General features: G+C 45.9%; 1 protein-coding gene across 10 annotated transcripts in view; it reads left to right on the top strand.

Annotated features, from left to right (window-relative positions):
- AAK1 (AP2 associated kinase 1) overlaps positions 1–23,983 on the top strand; it is a 128,217-nt gene that overhangs the window by 28,977 nt on the left and 75,257 nt on the right. The gene's annotated exons all lie outside the window — the stretch shown is intronic.

The raw sequence follows: 23,983 nt of genomic DNA, 5'->3' as shown, positions 1-23,983 counted from the left end.
TTGTTTCCCCTTCGGGTGGCGTTGTGCCAAAGGGCAAGCAGCCTATTGCAATTAGAAGGGAGGGAAAAGTGGCTCTTGAGGGGGGAGTTGCCTCCGCTCCTAGATCTTATCATTTCAGCTAGATCCTTTACAGGTTCACACAGCGGGGCTCTCTGTGGCGTAGGTGGGAAATCCTCTTATCCATATAAATTGAAAGCTTTTTGGCCTGCATTTACAGCAGCCATCTGAGTGGGAGAAAAGCCAGAGAGCCTCCAACACGTACATTCTTCTCTCTCTCTAGGGTGGCAGTGACTGGCTAAAGATGCTTAGATCAAACTAGTCCTGTGGTTTTCTGTGTTCAGCTGAGATGGCTCGTGCATCCTATCCTGGAAAGGATGAGAGTGCTGTTTAGCCGATTTGGCTTTTTTTACAGGGCGTTTCCAGTACACAGACAAACTGCTTTGTTTTACAAATAGGTGAGGGAAGAAATGCTGCATGTCTGCAGCACGCTGCTACTAATTGCTGTCTGTTCACCACAATGCAGAACTGTGTGTACAGCATGGATATGGGCGGACAATCTAGCTAGAATTCATTTTACAGCACCCAGCTCTCGACTAGAGGGAGGGCCCTTTATGCCACCCTGGCAGCATAAATAGGGAATAAATGACACCTCTCTCTCTCTCCCCCTCACCTCCACCCGTGAATATCCATTTCTCCCAGCAATATATTGAGCCTCCCCAAAAATTAACCAGGCACAACTCCTGGGGTAAACCTTCATTCCCACTCTGCTATGGAAATAGCTGTTGTCTAAAATACCTACCTTCTAGAATAGTTCATTTCATCCTAAAGTACCTTTAATCTATAGAAGCGCCGTAAGCTTTTGAAAGTGGGGAGGGCAGCATGGCTGTATCTAACAGGAGGGGGAGCAGTCTTGGGGGAAGCCCCACCTCTTCAAAGACCCCATCTCTCGTTTTTTTTACTGTCCATGCCCAGCAAGCAGGAGCTCCAATTTGAGACTTGCACCCCTAAAGTGAACACCGTGAGAGAGCTTTCTCTACCGTAGAAGGACGCACAATTGAGCTGATTCTGTTGGGATTTGAACCTGTGAGGGCAAGGATGTTTAGGTAGGCCAAAGGCTTCAGCACATTTTCAAAAAAGGGCTGGGAACCAGCTGAGCTGTGTCTGAGGAAGGCGGAAGCTGGACCTGGAGCTCAGAATGCAAACCCACGTCACTTTCCCTAGTGCAAGAAAGTGTATCCTTGCAGGTACTACATTAATACGGAGTCATTTCCTTGTCTGGTGGGGGAATAAACAAACTGGCTGAGTTGGCTTTAAAGCGAGAGACTTTTTTTTCACTGATGGATTTTTCCATATGAACATCCAAAGGCCCCTTCACTGTGCAGACCTACTTTCTGAACACACAGCACACGCTTTAACTGTTTCAACCAGAGCTAAGGAATCAATCCATGATGTGCACTTTCTATGCAGGCTTTCACTTAACACTGCAAGTACTTCTTGTACTATTCAACTAACCAGCACTTTTTGTGGTCGGCTCCTTAATTAACTACTTTACCTCTCACGTATTTGGGTAAAACTATTTCATTTCGGGCTTTCTGAGACTAGTAGCATAGGCGTTTCCCCTAAATATGGTGTGCTTTATATGTCAAAGGAAACTCGGTCGCAAGTTGCCTGCGAGTCTGACTGCCAGTCACCAACACAAGGAAATGGGAGTGGAGGCTGAAATCCAGTCTGAGCTGGTAAATCTCAAATTGCACCAGTCTCTTGCTTTTTTTAAATTCTTCTTGCACAATGATGGAAGTGTCATCTGGAATTTACAGCCTTTGCTGTAAATCTGCTCCCTTATTGTGGCTTTCTAACTAAACCTCAAACACTTTGTTTAAAAATAATCAGGTTCTAATTTAAAGTATGGAGATCTTGTCACTCCCATTAACTCAAGGAGAACTGTAAGGTGCTTGATATTGTTGATGATGATGATAATTAGGGTCAGTGGATATTGACCATGATCCCAACACTTTGCTATCGGGCAAGGGCGTAACCTGTTGCAATACCTGATATGGGGAAGGAAATAGAGGTTAAACTCCTCCTACCACTCCTTTGTGTGTCACAAGGTCACCCTAAAAACTGGGGCTTGGTGCTTTAAGACTACCTAAAGCTACTCCCCTCTGGGATGGGGAAGGAAACTGGAGGGTCAGGGAGGAGCGCTGTTTGGGCATCAGAGTAACAGCTGTGTTAGTCTGTATTCGCAAATAGGAAAGGAGTACTTGTGGCACCTTAGAGACTAACCAATTTATTTGAGCATAAGCTTTCGTGAGCTACAGCTCACTTCATCGGATGCACCCGATGAAGTGAGCTGTAGCTCACGAAAGCTTATGCTCAAATAAATTGGTTAGTCTCTAAGGTGCCACAAGTACTCCTTTTCTATTTGGGCATCGTTAACTTCATTTTCCTCAGAGGAGTTCTGGGGCTCTTTGTTTCTCCTGTACTATGTTTGTTCCAAGTCACTTAACCTCTCTGTGCCATCTTCTGTAAGTTGAGGGTAATGCGTCCTTCCTCCCGCCGCCTTATTAGTACTAAGGAAACTATCCGTGGCCCAATTCTCCCCTGGATGAAATTGTCATGACCTGAGTCTACAGGCAGAATCCAGGCCCTCAACCTGCGTCAGAATTCAGGGGTGGTAAACTGTGCTCTCTGAAACTCTTGTGTATGAAGCTTCAGCCACCAGAAACCAGCTTAATCATAAAAACCACATATGTTAAACTCTCCTACTGAAGTACACCGTGGCTGAGATGTCCAAAGTCACATAGAGTTAAACATTCAGCTCCCATCGACTCACACGTGGAGTTGGACACCTAACTATGGACTCCTTCGAAAGTCAGATGCCATAGCTCTGTTCTCTGTGGGGTCTGATCCACAGCCCACTGAAGCCACAAAAAGACTCCCGTGGCCTTTGGATCAGGCCCTAAACCAATAAGGATTCGTTAGATCAACAGTGCGTCAAAGGAACTGGATTCAGATGGACTTGAATTATTGTAATGTACGTCAATCATTTGGCATAGATTGTAAACTCGTTGAGGTACAGGCCGTCATTTTTGTTCTGTGTTGGCACACAATCGGATTCTGGCCTATGCCTAGGGCTAGTGGGTGCTAAAATAATACAAATGCTGTGTAATCATCATCATTTGATGCGAAAATGGAGCTGCTGCTGAAGTACCCTGCTTTGTAAATAAATCTGTCTGCAGTTGCTGTAGTGATAAGGGAATTGCTTTAACAAAGTTCAAACCAATGCGGTGTCTGTAACTCTCACCTGCTGAAAAACTGTTAACCCTTTCTAAATACGCAGTTCAGTAACAGCATAAAACAGAGAGCAAGACGAACGTATGTATTTGTCGGATTAATACCAACAAAATCAATACAGCTGTCTTACTACCCCGCTGCAGTTGAGTAATGGGGATAGATGTATATAATAGAAAAGCTCCGTATAAAAATAAACCCACAGATGTTTCTATATGGTGAGGGAGAAATAATAGAAATACACACAAAGAACTTAGTCAATAGGGAACCACTGTCTGTGGTTTTCTAGTCCATTATTTATATAGCTTTGGGGTGCAAAAGGTGGCTTAGAGGGCAGTTCCCAGACTATCCTCCACAAGAGAGCAGGGCTAGACCTTGCATTGCATAGCAAAAGCACTTGGGTGCACTGGAAGGGGGGAGTGTGTGAGTGTAATGGGCACCTTCGCCATGCAGAGCTACTAATCTAGCTAAAATAGCTCCGTGCACAGCAGTGTGGTCTAACTGGGAGACGTGCTTTCTGTTCCCAGCTCTGTCACTGACCTGTTGTGTAACCTTGGGAAATCACTCCACATCCATGTTCCTCAATTTCCCCATCTGTAAAATGGGGATAGTGATACTTACTTGGCTTTTGTTAATCCCTTTGAGACCTATTGAGAAGCTAAGTATTATTGGCCTTTGGGGTAAGCCATATCTGAAGGCTGAATTTGCTGCTCGTGTATAGCAGTTACCAAACAGTAGAATTTTGCAGCTAATCATTTTGTGCTTAAACTCACCAAACTATTTCCCTCAGTTTTTTTCCTTTTTATTGCAACAGGTGGATGAATCCAAAGTTGTGGTGCACTGAAACCATCTCTCTTTTTGTAAAAGATGTTCCAGAATTAGTGCAATGCACACCGACCTGGGGAAAACTGCTTGGTGTAAGATTTCAGAGTAACAGCCGTGTTAGTCTGTATTCGCAAAAAGAAAAGGAGGACTTGTGGCACCTTAGAGACTAACCAATTTATTTGAGCATGAGCTTTCGTGAGCTACAGCTCACTTCATCAGATGCATACCGTGGAAACTGCAGCAGACTTTATATATACACAGAGAATATGAAACAATACCTCCTCCCACCCCACTGTCCTGCTGGTAATAGCTTATCTAAAGTGATCATCAGGTGGGCCATTTCCAGCACAAATCCAGGTTTTCTCACCCTCCACCCCCCCACACAAATTCACTCTCCTGCTGGTGCTAGCCCATCCAAAGTGACAACTCTTTACATAATCAAGTCGGGCTATTTCCTGCATAAATCCAGGTTTTCTCACATCCTCCCCCCCCCCCCCCCCCATACACACACAAACTCACTCTCCTGCTGGTAATAGCTCATCTAAACTGACCACTCTCCAAGTTTAAATCCAAGTTAAACCAGAACATCTGTGGGGGGGGGGGGGGTAGGAAAAAACAAGAGGAAACAGGCTACCTTGCATAATGACTTAGCCACTCCCAGTCTCTATTTAAGCCTAAATTAATAGTATCCAATTTGCAAATGAATTCCAATTCAGCAGTTTCTCGCTGGAGTCTGGATTTGAAGTTTTTTTGTTTTAAGATAGCGACCTTCATGTCTGTGATTGCGTGACCAGAGAGATTGAAGTGTTCTCCGACTGGTTTATGAATGTTATAATTCTTGACATCTGATTTGTGTCCATTTATTCTTTTACGTAGAGACTGTCTATTACCAGCAGGACAGTGGGGTGGGAGGAGGTATTGTTTCATATTCTCTGTGTATATATAAAGTCTGCTGCAGTTTCCACGGTATGCATCTGATGAAGTGAGCTGTAGCTCACAAAAGCTCATGCTCAAATAAATTGGTTAGTCTCTAAGGTGCCACAAGTACTCCTTTTCTTTTTGCTTGGTGTAGTTAAGTGAACAACAGGGAAGCCGAAGCAAACTCGAGAGAGGTGTCAAAGGTATAAGAGTGGGAAGCTTAGTACAGAAACAAGGAGAAAATGTACAGGGAGAAAATAAGCAGTCAAATCAAGTTGTCACACCCAACAATGGGCTAATTTGTTGTGTTGATAGTCGAGTGGGTATGGTAGTTAGAACCGGGAGGCGAAAGACAATCCAGGAGCTGTATTTTAGTAATACTGCAGGAATGGTAAGCTGCTCATGCATAGAGCGAGAGATTCATTATGGTTTTCCTGTAACTGGATCATAGTAGCCTGTTTTTTTGTGTGTTTTTTTTTTAAGTCTTATGTAGTCTAGTGAGCCTGCCCCTAGCACAGCTAGGAAAGTAAACTGTGAGGTACTTCTGCTAGTTTGCATGATATATGGCATCCTAATCTCTGATCCATACTATTTTAATTTTTGTAAATTAAAGGGTTAAGGGCCCAATTCGGCAAAGCACAAATGGTCAGTTTATATCCATTTATTCTTGTGCCAACATTGGCCCTCAACTTAAATAATTGCTCTCCCTCCCTGATGTTTATCCCTGTGATGTATTTGTAGAGAGCAATTGTATCTCCCCTCAGCATTTGTTTGGTTAGGCTAAACAAGCCACACTCCTTAAGTCTCCTTGTATAAGATAGGTTTTTCATTTCTCTGATCGCTCTAATTGCTCTTCTTCTGCACCTGTTCCAGTTTGAATTGTTCTTTCTCAAACACGGGAGACCAGAATTGCGCGCACATAAAATCTAAGATGGATAGCGTCTACAAAATGAGACCGAGTGCATATTTTAGTAGAAAGTTTTTTGCTTTATACAGTTGGAATCCATGATAGTGGTTTGGCTGTTTCTAGCATCATAATTTCCTTTGCTTTGGATAGAGACAAGGTGATGTCGTCTCCCCAAGCCCAACTGTCTTTGGATCATCCAACTTTTTGCTTTTGGAAAAATGATGGGAATGTTCCATAGGGAAGCTGCAGTGATTGGGGAGGAGGCATAGCATTGTGCGAATGCAATCTCTGTACAATAATTCTTACAAGAATAAAACATGCAGCTAGAAAGTGATTGTGGCCTGTGCCTCATTTACTCATACATAAATAGCACTTACGTCTTTCTAAAAGGTGCTTTCACCATAGTTTTTTATAGATCATGATTCAGAAAGCATGTCTCTAACTGCATTTGGATGATGACACTCCCTGCTTCTTTACCTTCCCTGATGACCCTTTTTGAGGGTGATAGATCAGTTTAATGGGGCATTTGTGTGTGATGTAATGTTTTGGAAACACTAATGACTCCTGGGACTGCATTTAACCCTAAAGGTTCTTGTATGAAATAACCCTGGTAAATGGGAATGAAAAGTTCTTCTCCCACAGAAGGACAGCAAATGGATTTTCAATCTGGGTGGCTGAATTATTCTGTATGAAAAGACCACCTCCGAGAACGAGCCAACAGTCTCCACAAGCGAGTGAGTCTGCCGCATGTGAGGTTTGCTCCTAACCAGCAGCAATTTGAGGTAGTTCCAAGCACTGTCTTTGCACTTCGCTCTAAAAGGCTCAGGACATACATAAAAGCCTTGTATTCACAAAGCTACACGCCTCAAAAACAGCTGAATAAACAATTGTGCAAGAAGGCAACATGACCGCCTGGTAGCTAGGCAGTCTCTTTGGGGGGGGGGGGGAAAGAAATTGATCCCGAGTCTTGCTCTACTTGAGTAGCTGGAAGTAAACTGGTTGATACAGAGCAAAATCAGTCTAAAGAACCTCCTTGAAAATTACAGTGGAAACTTTGTTTGGGTTTTATCCTTTTCCCCTGCAGTGTTGTGAAATTGAACACAACTGCAGGGAAACCACTCGCCAATCTGGTTCCGTTATCCAGATTGCATAGGCAAAGCAAGATATTAAAGGGAATGGTAAATGCAAATGAGAAGAAAGTTGTACTAGTTTAACTATAAAAAGAAAAGGAGGACTTGTGGCACCTTCGAGACTAAGGTGCCACAAGTCCTCCTCCTTTTCTTTTTGCCAATATAGACTAACACAGCTGCTACTCTGAAACCTAGTTTAACTATGTGTGTGTTTGCTAAACCAATTTGGCTAAATCAGTGCACATGTCTGTTTGGACACTCTTATTTTGCTTTAAACCCAGGCTTATTGTGGTGTCTATTGGGAACAGGTTTAAGCTAAAGTAAAATAAGTGTCCACACTGGTTGGCACCAGATCAACTAACTAAATCGGTTTAAAATCCCACCTTTAGTTAAGTCAATGCAATTTCTTCATGTAGGTTAATAACAAGGGTCTGTCTACACAGGATGTTGGTGTGTGGCATGCCAGGGGGTGAATCTCGGGCATTCCACATGGCTGCACAGTAACCGCCTGTCCCTTTGCTTTGACAGACTACCATTTCAAACTGAGTCCCTATCCAGACCTGACCACACATGCAGAGAGATTCCGTGACTTGCCCAAGGTCACACAGGGAGTCCATGAAACCTAGGGTGATCAGATGTACCGATTTTTTTTTTATTTTTTTTTAAATAGGGACAGTCCCGATATTTGGGGCTGCTTTTTTTTATTTGGGCTCCCATTACCCCCACCCCCTGTCCTGATTTTTCACACTTGCTGTCTGATCGCCCTAATGAAACGAGATCTCCTGAGTTCCAGTCCTGTGCCTTACCCATAAGACCATCCTTAGAGCTGTGCCAACGTGGAAGGTTCTGAACAGCAAAGTAGAAGGTGTGGGTTGTACTTTCCGGTGGTTGAACTGAACAGGTTATGTTCCCGATAGCATAGCTCCTAAATTAACACTGGCTATTCTTGATTTGTGTTAACCCGTTGCCACTGATTTATTTAAAACAGATATTTAAAATTCAGGTTACTGTCATGCTGCCCTTCTGGAAAGAACTTTACTCTGAAGTGTAGACTGGGCATGATCTATGGATCACCTTTCTTGTATTTCTGATAGGAGGTGCTCGTTAAACCAGAACTTGAATCTGTTTTAACAGGCACATTCAGTTGCATTTAAGGTTGAGTAATTGAGTTGCATTGCTACTAAAGTTGTTTAATTTTTGAGGTAAGTTGGACTGTTGTAATGGATCTCTTATTCAGCGTTGTATAAAGTCTCGGTTTTCTGTTTCAATGCGTTGAAGTCTTCTGATCTCTAGACTGTATTAAAGATTGAGAAATCAAAAGCATTACAGACTAAAGCTTTCAGGTACTGTTTTTCTGAGATTGATCCCCAGTTAGGAATATTGCCATATTATGTCTTCTATCCAAAGCGCTACATATACTTCATAAAGGTTCATAAGCATTATTATCCCCATCTTACCGAGGAGAATGTTAACGTCTGTCTTTTAAGTGACTTGTCTAAGGTCACATGGTGAGTCAGTGGCAGAACCTGGACGAGAACCTAGACCTCCTGATTTCCAGTCCTTTGATCAAACTACTGGACCATGTGATCTCCTGTGAATCAGCTGTTTCAGTGTAAGGCAATTATCCCTTGCTAGTCCTGCGGCAGTGAAATTTTATGGTATGAAGTGAACAAGGCAAACTCAGTGTGAGTGTTAACAGATGAGTTTTCATCGGCTATAAAGTGCTCTTGTGCTTTGCCTGACGTTCAAAATACGAGCTACTGGAGACATAACATTGTTGCCCCGCCGCTTATCTGCGGTGGCTTTCAGGGGTCTCGCAATGGCTCACTTTCTGTTTAAAGAAATCAGTGACAGGGAATAAGGCATAGCGTAATTTACTTATTTATCCTGCATACACAAGCACAATCTTAAGCCCAGACTGTAGGCAGACCACCCCAAAATGTTCACCATTGCCCTTCAGCACAGGAAAAAGCTGATTCTGTGACTCTCCACATATGTGCCCAGCCACTCGATAGCATGATCTTCAGCCAGGTGAAGAGCCCACCGTCCAAGTAAGTCGGTGGGAACACATCAAGGATACGCGACAGTCTGAAGTTGACCGCATCTACATCCCCATTTGAAGAGAGTGGCCCCAAAATTACCCTGTTCTGTTTGAAACCAGTTCAGAGATGACTACAGGTGCGGTGGGCATATAGTTGGGTTGGTGACGAGAGAGCGATTAATGACTGTCGTCGCTGACTGCCCGTCACACCAAGCAGATTCCACAGTCATGTCCTGTGGTGGCATAAGTGACCACAAAGGGCGTCTAGAAGACCGACGAACTGGCAGGTGGTTGAAGAGGTCTGAGTAGAGAGTTAAGTCCCTGTTCTCACAGATCTTGGCCAGAAGGATGATGGAGGCTCCCTCACTGTGAATATGAGGCAATGCAATGTTGGCAGCTGTCACTGTTCCTCTTGGTTTCCAGTCCCCATGCAACGTGGTTCCCCATCTTTGAACGCTGTTTTGGAATTCTCTGTTCTCTCCTTTGTGGCAAGCCTCGGGGCTCTCTACCTGGGCAGTCACTAGTCATCATAAACTTTTGCCTGAACAACATTAAATCAGATACCACCTATGTTACCTAGAAACTCTAATGTTGCCTTTTCTCCCAGTGGCATATAGAAAGAGGTAGCACCTCTTTAAATGGCTTGTCAGCACTCTAGGGGTCCTCACTGTGTTCCAGAGTGTGGGTTTTTTTCCTCTCTCACGCGCTCGCTCGCTCTTTCGGTGGGTGGCCTTGCCTATTGCACACAGTTAGTGCACACAGGTGATTGGACCCCACTGTGCCCACATTGTGCCTTTGTGCCACATTTGCTGTGTAAAGAGTAAAAGACTCCGCTCCTCGGTGTAAATCAAGACATGGGTTGCTAAATGCCTCCAGACCCTTTTCTGGCCTTCTTGCATGGGGTCTCAGTACCAGCTAATCCAATTGCCTACTAGGAAACCTGTCTCAAATAGGCCATTATTGCATGGCTGTCACTGCCTGCCTGTGATTTGCCGGTTACAAGAATCCTCCAAACACATGGAGTTCCTTTCGCCCAATGGGGATCACGTTAAAAAGTTACCTCGCACCACCATTATCAGGGGAGTCGAGAGGGATCACCGGTTGGTTGGAATGCAGCTGTTTATCAGCACTCAGCAGCGTTTGACAGGCTAGGAAGAATCTTGCATCTTATTGAAACTACAGAGATGCTGAGACTAACTATGAGCATTGGGATTTGGTCAAAACATTGAGGCCGGAATACCAACCCCCATGGCCTCTGTAATGGCCACAAATTATCAGGTCATCCTGTTTTCTCAGCTCAGTCTCAAGGAGACTAGCTGTAAGAATAAGCTGCGGGGCATGGGATAGCTGGCATAAGAGGCTTAACAAAGTGTTCAGTCCCCTAAATCAAACCTGCTGGGTTTGCTACCCAGCTAAGGGTGGAGTTGGGGTGCAGCAGTTGTTTGGAAGAGCTGATATGGGGAAAAAAGCCCTGGTTGAACTTTGCCAAGATTGACATGCCCAATGCTCATCCTAAATGGATGAGATCATGAGATGCACTTCCTTCACAAGGCTTTCACTTGAGAGGGAGACACACCCACACGCACCCTTAGAACTAGAGTTATGCTTTAGTTTTTCAAAGGAGTCTCTGGGAATCTACACCACGTTTTCTATTAACTTAAGTGGAACGCAATTCCCTTAGACTGCTTTGAAAACCTCAGCCCAGATAATGTTACTTGTCTACCAGGTTGGCCTGTGGCAAGCTCAGAAGCACTCTTAACACCGGTGCCCATGAACAAGGGGCACTTGTAACATAGATGCCATCAGCTCTGTTGTCCCTCTTGAAAGTTTTTACTTGCTCCTGTTCCTTCAGCTTCAAACGGCTGCTGACAAGTTGTGCATCTCTTCATCTGCATTGAAGCAGAGGTTCAAATCTCTCTTCTCTTCCCACCCCTCCCCCCCAATGCCAAAAACGGTAGGAAAATGCCTGTCTGCCAATGCAGTCAGTGAACATGTTCCTAGTCAGACAGACAGGTCCTTTACCTGGAACTTTCCTGTGGCAAGGGCCTCACCCTCTGACCCAATAGCAGGCACGTCCATCTAATTTCACTTGGGGCAGCAGAAGCTCTCAAGATCATGGCTGGCTTGGTGCTGCACAGGTCCCACCACACATGTGCATGGTCTTGGAGTGAGCAATATCTGGCTGTCTGAGGCTGGATAGATCGGGGTGGGCAGACTTTTTTTGGCCTGAGGGCCGCATCGGGTTTCCAAAATCTGTATGGAGGGCCGGTTAGGGGAGGCTGTGGCTCCCCAAACAGCCTGGTATGTCCTGCTCCACCCTCCCCCGCCCCGGTGGCCACCCTGGGATTCCTGCCCCATCCAACCATCCCTTCTCCCTGTCCCCTGACCACCCCCTGCCCCTGACTTCCCCCCGCCACCCCATTCAACCCCCTGTTCCCTGCCCTCTGACCACCCTGACCGCTAACCACCCCCCGAATTCCCCTGCCCTCTATCCAGCCCCCCCTCCTCCCTGCCCCCTTAGCGCACTGCCTGGAGCACTGGTGGCTGGCAGCGCAACAGCTGTTCTGCCCAGAGCACCAGATCAGGCAGCCTCACCGCGTGGCTGGAGCCAGCCACGCACCCCACAGAGCACCAGGTCAGGCCACGTCTCTGCAAGAGCCCTGTACCTAGAGCATCGTTCCAGCGGCGCGGCAAGGTGAGGCTGCAGGGAGGGGCCGGGGGCTAGCCTCCCGGGCCAAGAGCTCAGGGGCCGGGCAGAACGGTCCTGCGGGCCGTAGTTTGCCCACCTCTGGGATAGATGGTCCCCCCGGAGCTTAAAAGAAAACAATCCAGACAATTGACTCTTAATTCATTTTGTTCATTAGGTTTAGAATGAAAGAAATCTTTGGGTTCGTAAGGGTGGCTTTTTTTTGTTGTGGCTGGGAGTCCCAAGTTCAGCTCAAAGTGAGCTGTGCCAAAGCGAAGTCAGATTTATTGCTGTCGTCTCGGGTCTCTCTCTGCTCCAAGCAGACTTTTTTTTTTTTCCCCCTGGATGCTCTGCTTCATCCAGGGCTGTGATCGTGAAAGTCGAGCTTTCCTCAACATCCTGTTGGGCAAGGGGGGGGGGGGGGGGAAGCAAGGGGCCAAGGGGAAGAAAAGCATTTCTGATGGGTTGTGGTTTTACAGCTGGGGGTTGCTGCTTCACATTACAATGTGGGAAAACGATCTACCTTGTCCCGAGAGTTCTGGGGTTTATTCTTTGCGCTGTCACCAACCGGCTGTGTGATCTTGCGCATCGCTGTGCTTCTGTTTTCCCCTGCCACCCTTTGAGATCTTGTCTGTTTCGACTGTAAGCTCTTCAGAGCAGGGATTGTCTTTTTTTTTTTTTTTTTTTTTTACTACGTGTCTTACGGTGCTCAGGTGCTCAGTACCATGGGGCCCTGATCTCAACAGGGAGCCTTGTAAGTGCTATAGTCTTACCGAGCTGTAGCTCACGAAAGCTCATGCTCAAATAAATTGGTTAGTCTCTAAGGTGCCACAAGTACTCCTTTTCTTTTTACCAGAAATAGTAATAGTTTCTCTTGAAACTGTGGAGTATCGCTGCGAGGACCGTATGGAGTATCTTGTGCCAAACTCTAGTTCTGTGTTAGAAGGTTGTCTGTATCTTAATGTCAGTGTTCCAGGGTTCCTAAAATCAATTTCAATGAACAGTTGTTGGGTCTAGATTTAAACAACCTCCTGCAGTGTTTGCAATTATTTCAGCATTGTGCTAATGCGCAAGAACCAGACAGTGAGTGGCTTACATCCTGTTTTTTCCCAGGAACTCCTTTTTTTAAAAACTCTTATTTCTTCAAAGTGCATAAATGATTAAAAGAACTTATGGGTTTGGATGGCCTTTCCAGCATTAAATCAGGAACAGTGGTAGACACTGGAAAATGGAAACTGCTTTTAATGATGACTTTTAGCCTGACAGTCACTTTAAACTGTTAAAGACAGATGTAAGTCTGGCCCCTAATGGCTGCTGCTGATAGCTGCCGTTCATACTGAGGTGTGAGGGTCAGAAGAAGAGCACTGAAACGGGGAGTGGTGTCTTTGCTATCTCTGTGTTGGAGTTGATCTGTGTGCTGCTGCGCCCTGCCCACCAAGGGGTGGGTTCAAAAGACAGCTCTTACACCTGGCAAACTTGAACTTGGCTTCCTTTACCTGGGAGCTTACAAAGACAGCCAGCCTGGGCACCCTGTCTCTAGCACGCTGCCCCTCTTCCCTTGAAATGCTGCTTGGTTTGAGCTGAAGGCCTGTTGGTATAAGCAATCCAGGGCTAGCAGAGCATTCTGTGTTGGGGCCCCTGGACCTTTGGAACTTGCTTCCTCCAAGTCCATAGCAGCTCGAGTTCATCAGCCTTCAGGGCATGCCAGCAGGCTTACCTATTCTCTCTTCTCCATCAGGAGTAGGGTGCTGGGTAGTGGTGGTAGGAGACTAACATTGGATGGATGCTCTTTTGTTGTAGAGTACGAAACAAATCCAAAATGAATTGCATTAATATGCAGCTAAGACCCACCCTGTCATCCAGAAACCTTGAGAGCCCAGGCTGGCACTTGATTTCTCTAAATGGCACATGGTGGGCAATTAAAGTAACCAGAACCCATTTGCTGAGCAGTGTAATTGAGTGAAGAGCTGTGTTAATCAGTGGTGGGTGAATATATAGCTCACCCTAATTCTATTCTAAAACCACTTACTGTTGAAAAGTACGATATCCCCTGCCACTTGTTTCTGCTTTCCCTTCTTTGTGTTAAATCCATGTACCAGGCTTGTATTTTATTGGAACTTGTGGCTTCCTCATTACAACAGGAGAGAACTTCTTGTCAGCAAGTTAAGGAAGTATGGGCTGGATGAATGCACTGTAAGGTGGGTAGAAAGCTGGCTAGATTGTCGGGCTCAACGGCTAGTGATCAATGGCTCCATGTCTAGTTGGCAGCCAGTATCAAGTGGAGTGCCCCAAGGGTCGGTCCTGGGGCCGGTTTTGTTCAATATCTTCATAAATGATCTGGAGGATGGTGTGGATTGCACTCTCAGCAAATTTGCGGATGATACTAAACTGGGAGGAGTGGTAGATATGCTGGAGGGGAGGGATAGGATACAGAAGGACCTAGACAAATTGGAGGATTGGGCCAAAAGAAATCTGATGAGGTTCAATAAGGATAAGTGCAGGGTCCTGCACTTAGGACGGAAGAATCCAATGCACCGCTACAGACTAGGGACCGAATGGCTAGGCAGCAGTTCTGCGGAAAAGGACCTAGGGGTGACAGTGGACGAGAAGCTGGATATGAGTCAGCAGTGTGCCCTTGTTGCCAAGAAGGCCAATGGCATTTTGGGATGTATAAGTAGGGGCATTGCCAGCAGATCGAGGGACGTGATCGTTCCCCTCTATTCGACATTGGTGAGGCCTCATGTGGAGTACTGTGTCCAGTTTTGGGCCCCACACTACAAGAAGGATGTGGATAAATTGGAGAGAGTCCAGCGAAGGGCAACAAAAATGATTAGGGGACTGGAACACATGATTTATGAGGAGAGGCTGAGGATTGTTTAGCCTGCAGAAGAGAAGAATGAGGGGGGATTTGATAGCTGCTTTCAACTACCTGAAAGGGGGTTCCAAAGAGTATGGCTCTAGACTGTTCTCAATGGTAGCAGATGACAGAACGAGGAGTAATGGTCTCAAGTTGCAGTGGGGGAGGTTTAGGTTGGATATTAGGAAAAACTTTTTCACTAAGAGGGTGGTGAAACACTGGAATGCGTTACCTAGGGCGGTGGTAGAATCTCCTTCCTTAGAAGTTTTTAAGGTCATGCTTGACAAAGCCCTGGCTGGGATGATTTAACTGGGAATTGGTCCTGCTTCGAGCAGGGGGTTGGACTAGATGACCTTCTGGGGTCCCTTCCAACCCTGATATTCTATGATTCTATGGGACTTCTGGGGTCAGTTGACGTCAATGGAGCTATGACGATTGACATCAGCTGAGAATCTTCCCCCTGGGTTCTGTTTCTGGCTCTGCCACGGACTCCTCTTGTGACCTTGGGCAAATCACTTAACTAATCTGTGCCGCCGCCTTCCCCCATCTGTCAACATAGGCTCACTGCCCGAAAGGTGCTGTGAAGCTTAATGTTTAAAGCACATTGGTTGAAAGGCACGAAGGGCAAAACGTTGGTTGTCCTAAAATATTGCGACTCCCCGGCCAAAAGTTAATACCACAGGGGTTTTGTCTTGCAAGGGGCAAAAGTATCATGCACAGAAATGAGGGGGCAAATAATGGAAACCAAAGAGATTTAGTAAATATTAGCTGTTCAGAATGCACAATTTAAAAAGTAAATGGAAGCAATGGATTCGACCCAAATTCAAACCAACTTGTATGGTCAGTGGAGGGGAAAATACTCTGCTGATGACTTATACCTTGTAACATTTTATTTCCCACACGGAGCCCATGTGATCAGTTCAGTCGCAGTCTGTAGGAACACTCGACTCGCATTCTGATGCTCTGTTTTGCAAGGAAGGTTTTTCACTGCAGAACCACCCCATTTTCTTGAGCACAATGAGAACTAACCTTTTGAAAATCCAGTGTCCCAGGCCACCTTGTCTGAGATCAAAACTTGCTAGTAAAAGATTTGAAGGAACTTATTGAAGCTCATTTAGCTCTTGTCTAAACTTGAGTGCATTTCGTTCATGTGCCAAGATTTCACAGCTAGATAGTGTTGGGAACCTGTGTATATGTGCCTCTGCTCAACTGTGTGCCATAGGCCATATACTGCTCATGTACTACTTTAGTTCAGATGTTAGGGGCCTGGATTTGAGAAGAATCTGGAATACGGAAATTACTATACTGAATAAAACTAGTGGTCTAGCTGGTCCAATATCCTGTCTCTGACAGTGGCCAGCACCAGCCGGCTCAGAAGAAGGTGAAAGAAACCCTGCAACTGATGGCTATGGGATAACTTGCCCCACAGAGAAAATTTCTTTCTGATCCTTAATTGGCTTAAGCCCGGAAACATGAGGCTTTTGCATCCAATTCAAAATCCTCTATCTCCTTACTATTACAACTCTGGATGATTGTTGCGCATATTCCCTGTTGCTGTGAAGTTCTGAGTGGCCACAAGGTCTAATAGCCATGAAGTCCTAGATGGCCACGCTTTTGGCTACCTGGGCTGTAATATTGGTGGCCTAATACTCGGAGCCACCAAACACCCATGGAAATCAACATGAACTTCACGCCTTTGGAAAATTAGGCCATACTATTCTAATTCCGCTGAGTAATGCTGCTGGAACAATATTCCACAGAGTCTACTGGAAATGTCTTACTAAGGCTGCATTGGCTGCTGTCCAGCTGCTCAGTAACTTGGCTCACTTTCTCCGCCTGTTCTGCCAAACAGCATCACTCTTCAGTGCAGTTTGAAGCTGCCACGATAAACTTTCAGCAATCCATTGGGCTTCCTGTTACTGCCTTTAGTCCCTTGCCGAAAGATATTCACCGGGTTTTTGCATGTCACTTACTGAAAAGCCAGCACTAAACATGTAAAAATGAAAGTCCTTCGGGAGCTACTATTTTACCATTAAACCTGGATTATTCCACAGTTGGCAATAAAAGTGTAAACCATGCATCAAGTACACTTTCTAGTTTATGCGCACAAACTTATAACCTTAAAACGATGACACTGCAGTACTATCTTCCCTTGTTTGCCTGATGAAAAAGAAAAATGTGTGTAAATGCCTTCTTTGGCAAGATGCGGTGACTACTTACCATGAAGCACACAAGTGACAAAGTGGAAAGCTGGTGTTTATTTTGTGGCCAACAGTAAATTTGCAAGGCAGACATTTGTGAGATGGGGAGAAGCAGAATAGACCTCCAAAATCAATGCCTCTCCTCTGGAGAGGAGATATAATATGAGGTTGTGTCTTCCAGTTGTCTGTCGTAAAATATGCCCATGTCTTACTCCGATTGCACGCAGGACCATACTAGGCCTCTACTTGGAAAGGGAGGCTTTCAGTGAAAACCAAAGTACTGCAGGAAAGTGACTGGACAGGTGACATTCTTCCTTCTTAAATGTTGAACCAGTGTCCTGCTGGTTGGTGCTGGGCTGCTGCAGATGCAACCTTTTGAATGTGAATTAAAGCTAATATCCTGACCAGCTTCTGATGATTAAAGATCTCATGGCACTTCTTATAAGATCTGATGTGTTTCCTCTGGTGTCCAGCCTGGCTCACTGTGGCATTTACAAAGGCAGAATGTAAATTCTCCCTGTGATATTAATTGGGCATAGTATTGTGTGTGTTGCCTTAAACTGTTTTGTGTACTGCTACTGTCCTTCACCCAAGAGGTGGCTGCATTTCAATGATGGTTGGAGTGAACTATTTACATAGGGGGGGGGGGTGTGATATAAACTAGAACACACCTGTGTAAATAGTTCACTCCACCCATTACACACCGGGATTATATACGTACATGTGTAATCTCTTTATAGCTCTTAAATGCTTGAGAGACACACAGGTCTCTTGCACTCAGAGGATGTCCTGTATGAGAAGAGGAAATAGATTTTTGGCCATTAGGAGCACGCACAAGCTTATAATAAACTCATATTTAGCTGGGTGCTGTAAACTTTCTTCCCTTCCATAGAGGCTTGCTTTACGAATGGAACATTACTAGCCATATAGGCTTGACGAGCAGAGGCCTCCTGTCACAGAACCTCTTGAGCCTATGGAGCTGTGGGCAATTGTCTAGGAGACCTGGAGGGTTCTAGTTCAAAAAAGCAAAAGTGAAAATAGCGCAGGAAAAAAAGGCAGGTCCTAGGTTCATAAAGCTGATAGTGCCCGTGGGCTTTCCAGGCACTCGAACGCCAGGTGACAGTTGTAGTAGATATACATAAACATACACACAAGCAACCTTGGACCAGAATGACCTCCACGATCGCCTCTCTGCAATCCTGTAAAGAAGAGCAGTCCTGTGGTGGCTCTGATTTGCTCTCCGTCACAAGGAGACAAACTGCAGAGGGGTGTGGGTGTGCGTGCGTGCATATTTGTGCTGCATAACTGGTGGCCCAATTTCTCCTGGTTCCTTTGCAAGTCAGTTCGGAGCTGTGGGTGTTCAGCATTCTTGGAAACCTAGTCCAGATGCCTTGTAACTCTGCTTCGATCATCTCTTCTTAGGGGAGTCGCACTGAAGCCATTCAAAGTGTGTAAGGGATACAAGGTGAAAGACACATGGCTATTGGTTTGTTCTCTCCCCCCCCCCCCCCCCCTTGGATCTGTTTGGGGTTCCTGTGTACCCAGCACTTTGAACCACACACCCAATTTGTAGATACCCAGCTAGCCCTCCATCACTGGACTGTCTGAGCACCTTACAAACATTAATAAATGAATTCATCTTCCCGCCACCCCTGGAAGGCGGGGAAGCATTGCCCCGACTTTGCAGGCCAGGCACAGAAAGGGAAAGTGACTTCGCCTACATTTGGGCAGGGAGTCTGTGCCAGAGCTGAGAACTGAACTTAAATGTCCGGAGTCCCAGGCCGGTGCTGTTCCCGCAAGACCAACCTTCTCCGAGGAGTACTGTTGAGTGAGTGGGCCTTTTCTGACTCCTTTCCTCCCTTTTTACTCTGCCATGAACCCATTCACACCCGGACGGGTGACTTGGCAGCTTGTTTCAAGGTGCAAGAGAGACCAGACTTTACTCCTTTCAGTAGCTTAGTGGGTTAGTCTGTAACTAAGGGTACATCTGCACTGCAGCTAGAGGTGTAATTGCAGCATGTGTGGACAGGCAGGGGCCTAGTTTACATTGGGGCTGACTCTGAGGGTCCATAATTCACGTTGACTTCAGTTGGCGTTGTGGCTGCAAAGCACTTGTGAAAATTAGGCTCGAAGTATCCAGGGAGCATGTCCGTGTCTTAGAATTGTAGAAATGTAGGGCTGGAAGGGAGCTTGAGACGTTACAAATCCAGGCCCTGGTGGTGAGGTAGGACCAAATAAACCTAGACCGTTCCTGACAGGCATTCACCCAACATGTTCTTAAACCTCTAGTGGTGGGGATTCCACATGATCCATCTTGATCCAAGCAGTCTTCCACTCTGGAGCGGTTGTGTTCTGGGGCTTGCAGGCTTTCTGGGGACACCGCAGCTGTTTGCGTTCTACTGTATCACCTGATCTCTGTGCTCTGACTGTCGCTCGCCTTTGCCGCCTCCTCTTACTGAGTGCTTCTCTTTCCGTTCTCATTCCCACTCCACTGGCAGCCAGGTGACGCTTACTGAGCTCTAGGTCTCTGCATTCCTGGGCCTCCAATCAAGCTTTGTAGTAAACATCACCTGGGTGCAGTGTGCATGCAGGAGAGGCTAAGTGGAAACAACCTTGAAACCTGGGCTGGAAACACATGCCTTAGAACAGTGGGAGACGTTAGGAGCTCAATATGTTTTGCTTATCCAAAAGATCAAGATTAGTGTATAAATTCTTTCCCAGGGAGAAAATACCAGGTACTAAAGGGCTCTTTAATCTAGTGGAGAAAGACATAAGAACGAAAGGCCGAAAGTTAAAGCCAGACAAATTAAAATTAAGAAACAAGGCACGCTTTTTAAAATAAAAACAGTGAGGGTGATTGATTGTTGGAACAAACTACCAAGAGGAATGGTGGGTTCTCCATATCGTGATGTCTCCAAATCAAGACCAAATGGCTTCCTAGAAGATAGGGTTTAGCCAGACACAAATTGGGCTCAATACAGGGGTAACTGGGTGATGTTCTGTGGTCTGTGTTGTCAGAAGGTTGGATGACATGATATGATGACCCTTCTGGCCTTTAAATTCTTTGACCCCTTCTGAATGGACCCTGGCCACTACGTGTTCTGTGTCTGATAGCAAATGTAATTAGTTCCATTAGTTTGGTTTGGTTTTTTGCACTGTGATTAAACCAGAACTCCTTTCCTGTTGAGAGAAGCTTGCCACTGTTATGGGTAGCAAGTCCATTCTCTTGATAGCTTATTTTGTTTGCAAATACAACTAAATTCTTTTGAATTGCTTAAATTTGCAGTCCTGTTGGTTGAAGTTGACAGTAGTTGAAGATGATTGAGGAAAGGGTGCAAGGGTATAACTTCACAGCACATTTGATAAGCTGTGCTGTAATAAACATTAATGTTAACTTTAAAAAAAAAAAGTCCATCTTTCTGAACTCAGGCTACGGAGAGAGTGCCAATTCCACCATATAGACTCCACTCCCATCGCTCCATGCAAAAGACAGTCCACTGTATGAAACATGTCAAGCCCTCATGGAGCAAGTTTTTATCCTACTTTGTCAGAAATTAACTTTCTAATTTTATTCTAGATTCCTGTTACTCGCTACCCTTGAACCACTGGGGTCAATCTAATTGAGATTCTCCGTGGCATAGGTTGCTTTTTGTGCCTGTTGGCGTGGTCACTTCCAACAAAAGTAAGAATATGTAATTCTGATATACATTGTCCATCAGCTGTGCTCTAGGAGTGGTTGACTTAATAAACATGGCAACATTCAGGAATAATTGCATTATTAAGGGGAGCATAGCCATTTTGCAATAAGTGTCCTGTGACACTTTTTTTGTATTTTTGTCTGATTTTTTTGTAAGCAAGTAGTTTTTAAGGGAGGTGAAACTTGGGTGTACACAGGGCAAATCAGACTCCTGAGAGGGGTACCATAGTCTGCAAAGGTTGAGAGCTATTGCTCCAGACTTAAACTGCATGTACATCCAATTGGGAAACAACCCGCAAGCACTAATTATTGTTAGCCTGTCAAACGCAAGTGATTTTGATGCTAAATTTTACTCAGCAGGTGGATGTTGTATCTTTGTGCAACATAACATGAAGAAACCCGCATACACGCAGTTGGGTCCCATATATGTGATTACTACCTATACGTAAACATCCTAGGCCTAACTCTGAGGTGTCTGGTGCCAGCCCCTGTTAGATATCTTCTGCTCTATGAAAGCCACTTCATTTTTCATTACCTTCCCCAGGTACTATATCTGCATTTAACTTCACAGATAAGGTTTGTAAGTGATCCCAGGCAAAGATGAATATTTCACAAAGAGCCTGCCTCATTTAAGGATTCTGTCTCCCTTTGTATCCGTAAACTTTTTGAAAGCCCTGTAAAGAGAGACGCTTGCTGCTAAATTATGTAAATTGGCAGAATCTATTTTACTACTTGTTACAAGACTGCAGTGGACTCATTCCATGTGTTCTTCCCCCTCTACTCGCTGCAAATAAATTCATGACCCTGGAGTCTGAACAGGCTCAGACGTTCTCACTTTTGAGAGTATATTTGGTTGGCTTCTTGGCCTTAAATGCCATTCACACGGGGCTGGTAACTATAACTGTGTCTTTGATGGGGAAGTAAAGTATCCTTCCCTTGCCTTCCTTATTATGGTAAGGTCTGGGGAAGTGGGGGGAGATAAGTCCAAGGTAAGTGATTTCATGGGCTTGGTACTTAAAATGTCCATGGCATCAGAACAAAAAGCAATGTAGCCTGGGTTCCATTCTAGAGCGTATGCAAAGAGGGCAGGCTGTCTTAGGTGTCCGAGCGATGAATTTAAATTCCTGGCTTCCCCCATAAAATTCCAGATTTTTGCTGCGGCTGTAGAATCTTATTCAAGTTCACAAACTGAAGTTGGCAGAGGAGGTCGCACCAGCACGTCTCGATTCACGAAAGGCCATCCATTTAGCATCTGTGAAGGTTTAGAGCAGCAGGCCCACAGGGAGGTGTGCTCAGATCACTAGCTTATCGATAAAGCCGCACATGCTGGTGAAAACGCCCTCTGAGAACCAGGATGGTCAGCCCAAGCTGCTACTTACAGAGCCTGTTACTGAAAAGTACATTCCTGCTGGCCCCTTCTTGAGGAGCAATGACCAGAGGTTTCCCTGCCCAGAAGAAACCTGAAGACTCCAAGGCACGATCGATGGTCCTGTGTTTCACATGACTGATGAAAGCAGTCTCTGTGCTGCAACCCTAGGGTGAACGGCGCACTGTGCAAGATCCAAGTGAGGAGAGTCCTTGAGTCCTTCCAGAATGCATAAAGCAAATGTTTCTGCTAGCTCCTTTTGAAAGGGGCACGTAGCATCGGTGGTGGTTGGTTTCTTTATATTACCATAGCTCCTAGAAGCCCTTGTCGTGAACAAGGCCCTCATTGTAGTAGGCGCTGTAGAAATACAAAATTGGTGATGAAACTTAGTTCTCTGGTTTTATTAATTGGGCTTGCGATGAGGATTATGTTGCTCCCCCAACCCCCATTAGATTAGATGAAATTTTAATTTTTGAATTGGTTATCCTTTCAAATGTTGTTGTTGTTTTTTACTTCAGAGCCACAGTAACGTGGAGGAATGTTTTAGCTAATGGATTGGGAATTTACTACACAGGTGGTTCTATATCCAATAATTTTTTTTTTAAATAATGTTAGTATAAGTTCTGTACTTAGCATGTCCACTTATGTGGTGTAATTGTATCAAAAGGCCTGCTTACTCCTGCTACCCCCAGAACCCACAAAAATGAATGCTTTGAACATGTGCTAATTGGATATATTATAAGGAATTCATTATCAATACCTTGGGGTTTTGTGATCGAGGCACTGGGTGGGAATGGGAAGGGGTCTGCTGACTCGGGCTTGACTGAGACTTTCATTGCTGTGTAGATGTCTGGGCTCAGCTGGAGCCCAGGGTCTAGGACTGATTTCGGGGAGAGTCCTGGAAGTCTACACAGCAATGAAACAGTCCCATGAGTCTGAGTCAACTGGCACGGGCTAGCTGCAGGGTTTTTTTTGCTGTACAGACATACCCTTTGTGTCTTGGTTTCCCCATTCTGTAAAATGGGGTTGTTAACTAACAAATATCTAGGTATGATTATAATCTAGATACCCTGTATGGGGCCCAGACACCTCACAACACCTCATTGGTGGGAAAGTTACTATTATCCCCATTTGACAGATGGGAACTGAGGCACAATGGGACTTCCCCAAGATCACACAAGGAGCCTGAACCCCAGGCTAGTGCTCTAACCACAATACTGTCTTTCCCCTCTTTCTTCCACTTTTCTCTGTTTAGATCAGAGGTGGGCAAACTACGGCCCGCGGGCCATATCCGGCCTGCGGGACCCTCCTGCCTGGCCCCTGAGCTCCTGGTCCGGGAGGCTAACCCCCAGCCCCTCCCCTGCTGTTCCCCCTCCCCTGCAGCCTCAGCTCACTGCACGACCGGCGCAAGGCTCTGGGCGGCCGGGCTGCAGAGCCGCGGCCGGACCCTGTGCTCTGTGCTGCACGGTCCGTGGCTGGCTCCAGCTGGCTGGCGTGGCTGTATGCCGGAAGCCACCAGCGCTCCAGGCAGTGTGGTAAGGGAGCAGGGCGGGGCTGGATAGAAGGCAGGGGTGTGGTTAGGGGTCAGGGTGGGGAACGGGGGTTGAATGGAGGCAGGGGTCCTGGGGGGCAAGTCAGGAAGGAGGGGGGGCTTGGATGGGGGGGGGGGAGACAGGGAGAATGGGTGCTTGGATGGGGCAGGGGTCCTGGGGGAGCAGTCAGGAATGAGAGGAGGGTTTGGATGGGGCGGTAGGGGGTAGGGAACGGGGTGGTGGATGGGGTAGGAGTCCCTGGGGGGCCATCGGGGGCGAGAAGCAGGGGGGGTTGGATGGGATGGGAGTCCTGGGGGCGGGGGCACGCCTGGCTGTTTGGGGAGGCACAGCCTCCCCTAACCGGCCCTCCATACAATTTTGGAAACCCAATGTGGCCCTCAGGCCAAAAAGTTTGCCTGCCCCTGGTTTAGATCATAGCTCTTGGGGACATGGGGCTGTACTTAGTACAGAAGAGACCATCCGAGTACATTGGAGCCTGATCTCTCTTGGGGTGGGCTAAAGGAGATACTGA

This window comes from Caretta caretta, chromosome 26, assembly GCF_965140235.1.
Source record: "Caretta caretta isolate rCarCar2 chromosome 26, rCarCar1.hap1, whole genome shotgun sequence".
Classification (NCBI taxonomy): Eukaryota; Metazoa; Chordata; order Testudines; family Cheloniidae; genus Caretta; species Caretta caretta.
Note: the sequence above shows the minus strand (reverse complement) of the source record. Positions and strands in the feature narration are given on the sequence as shown.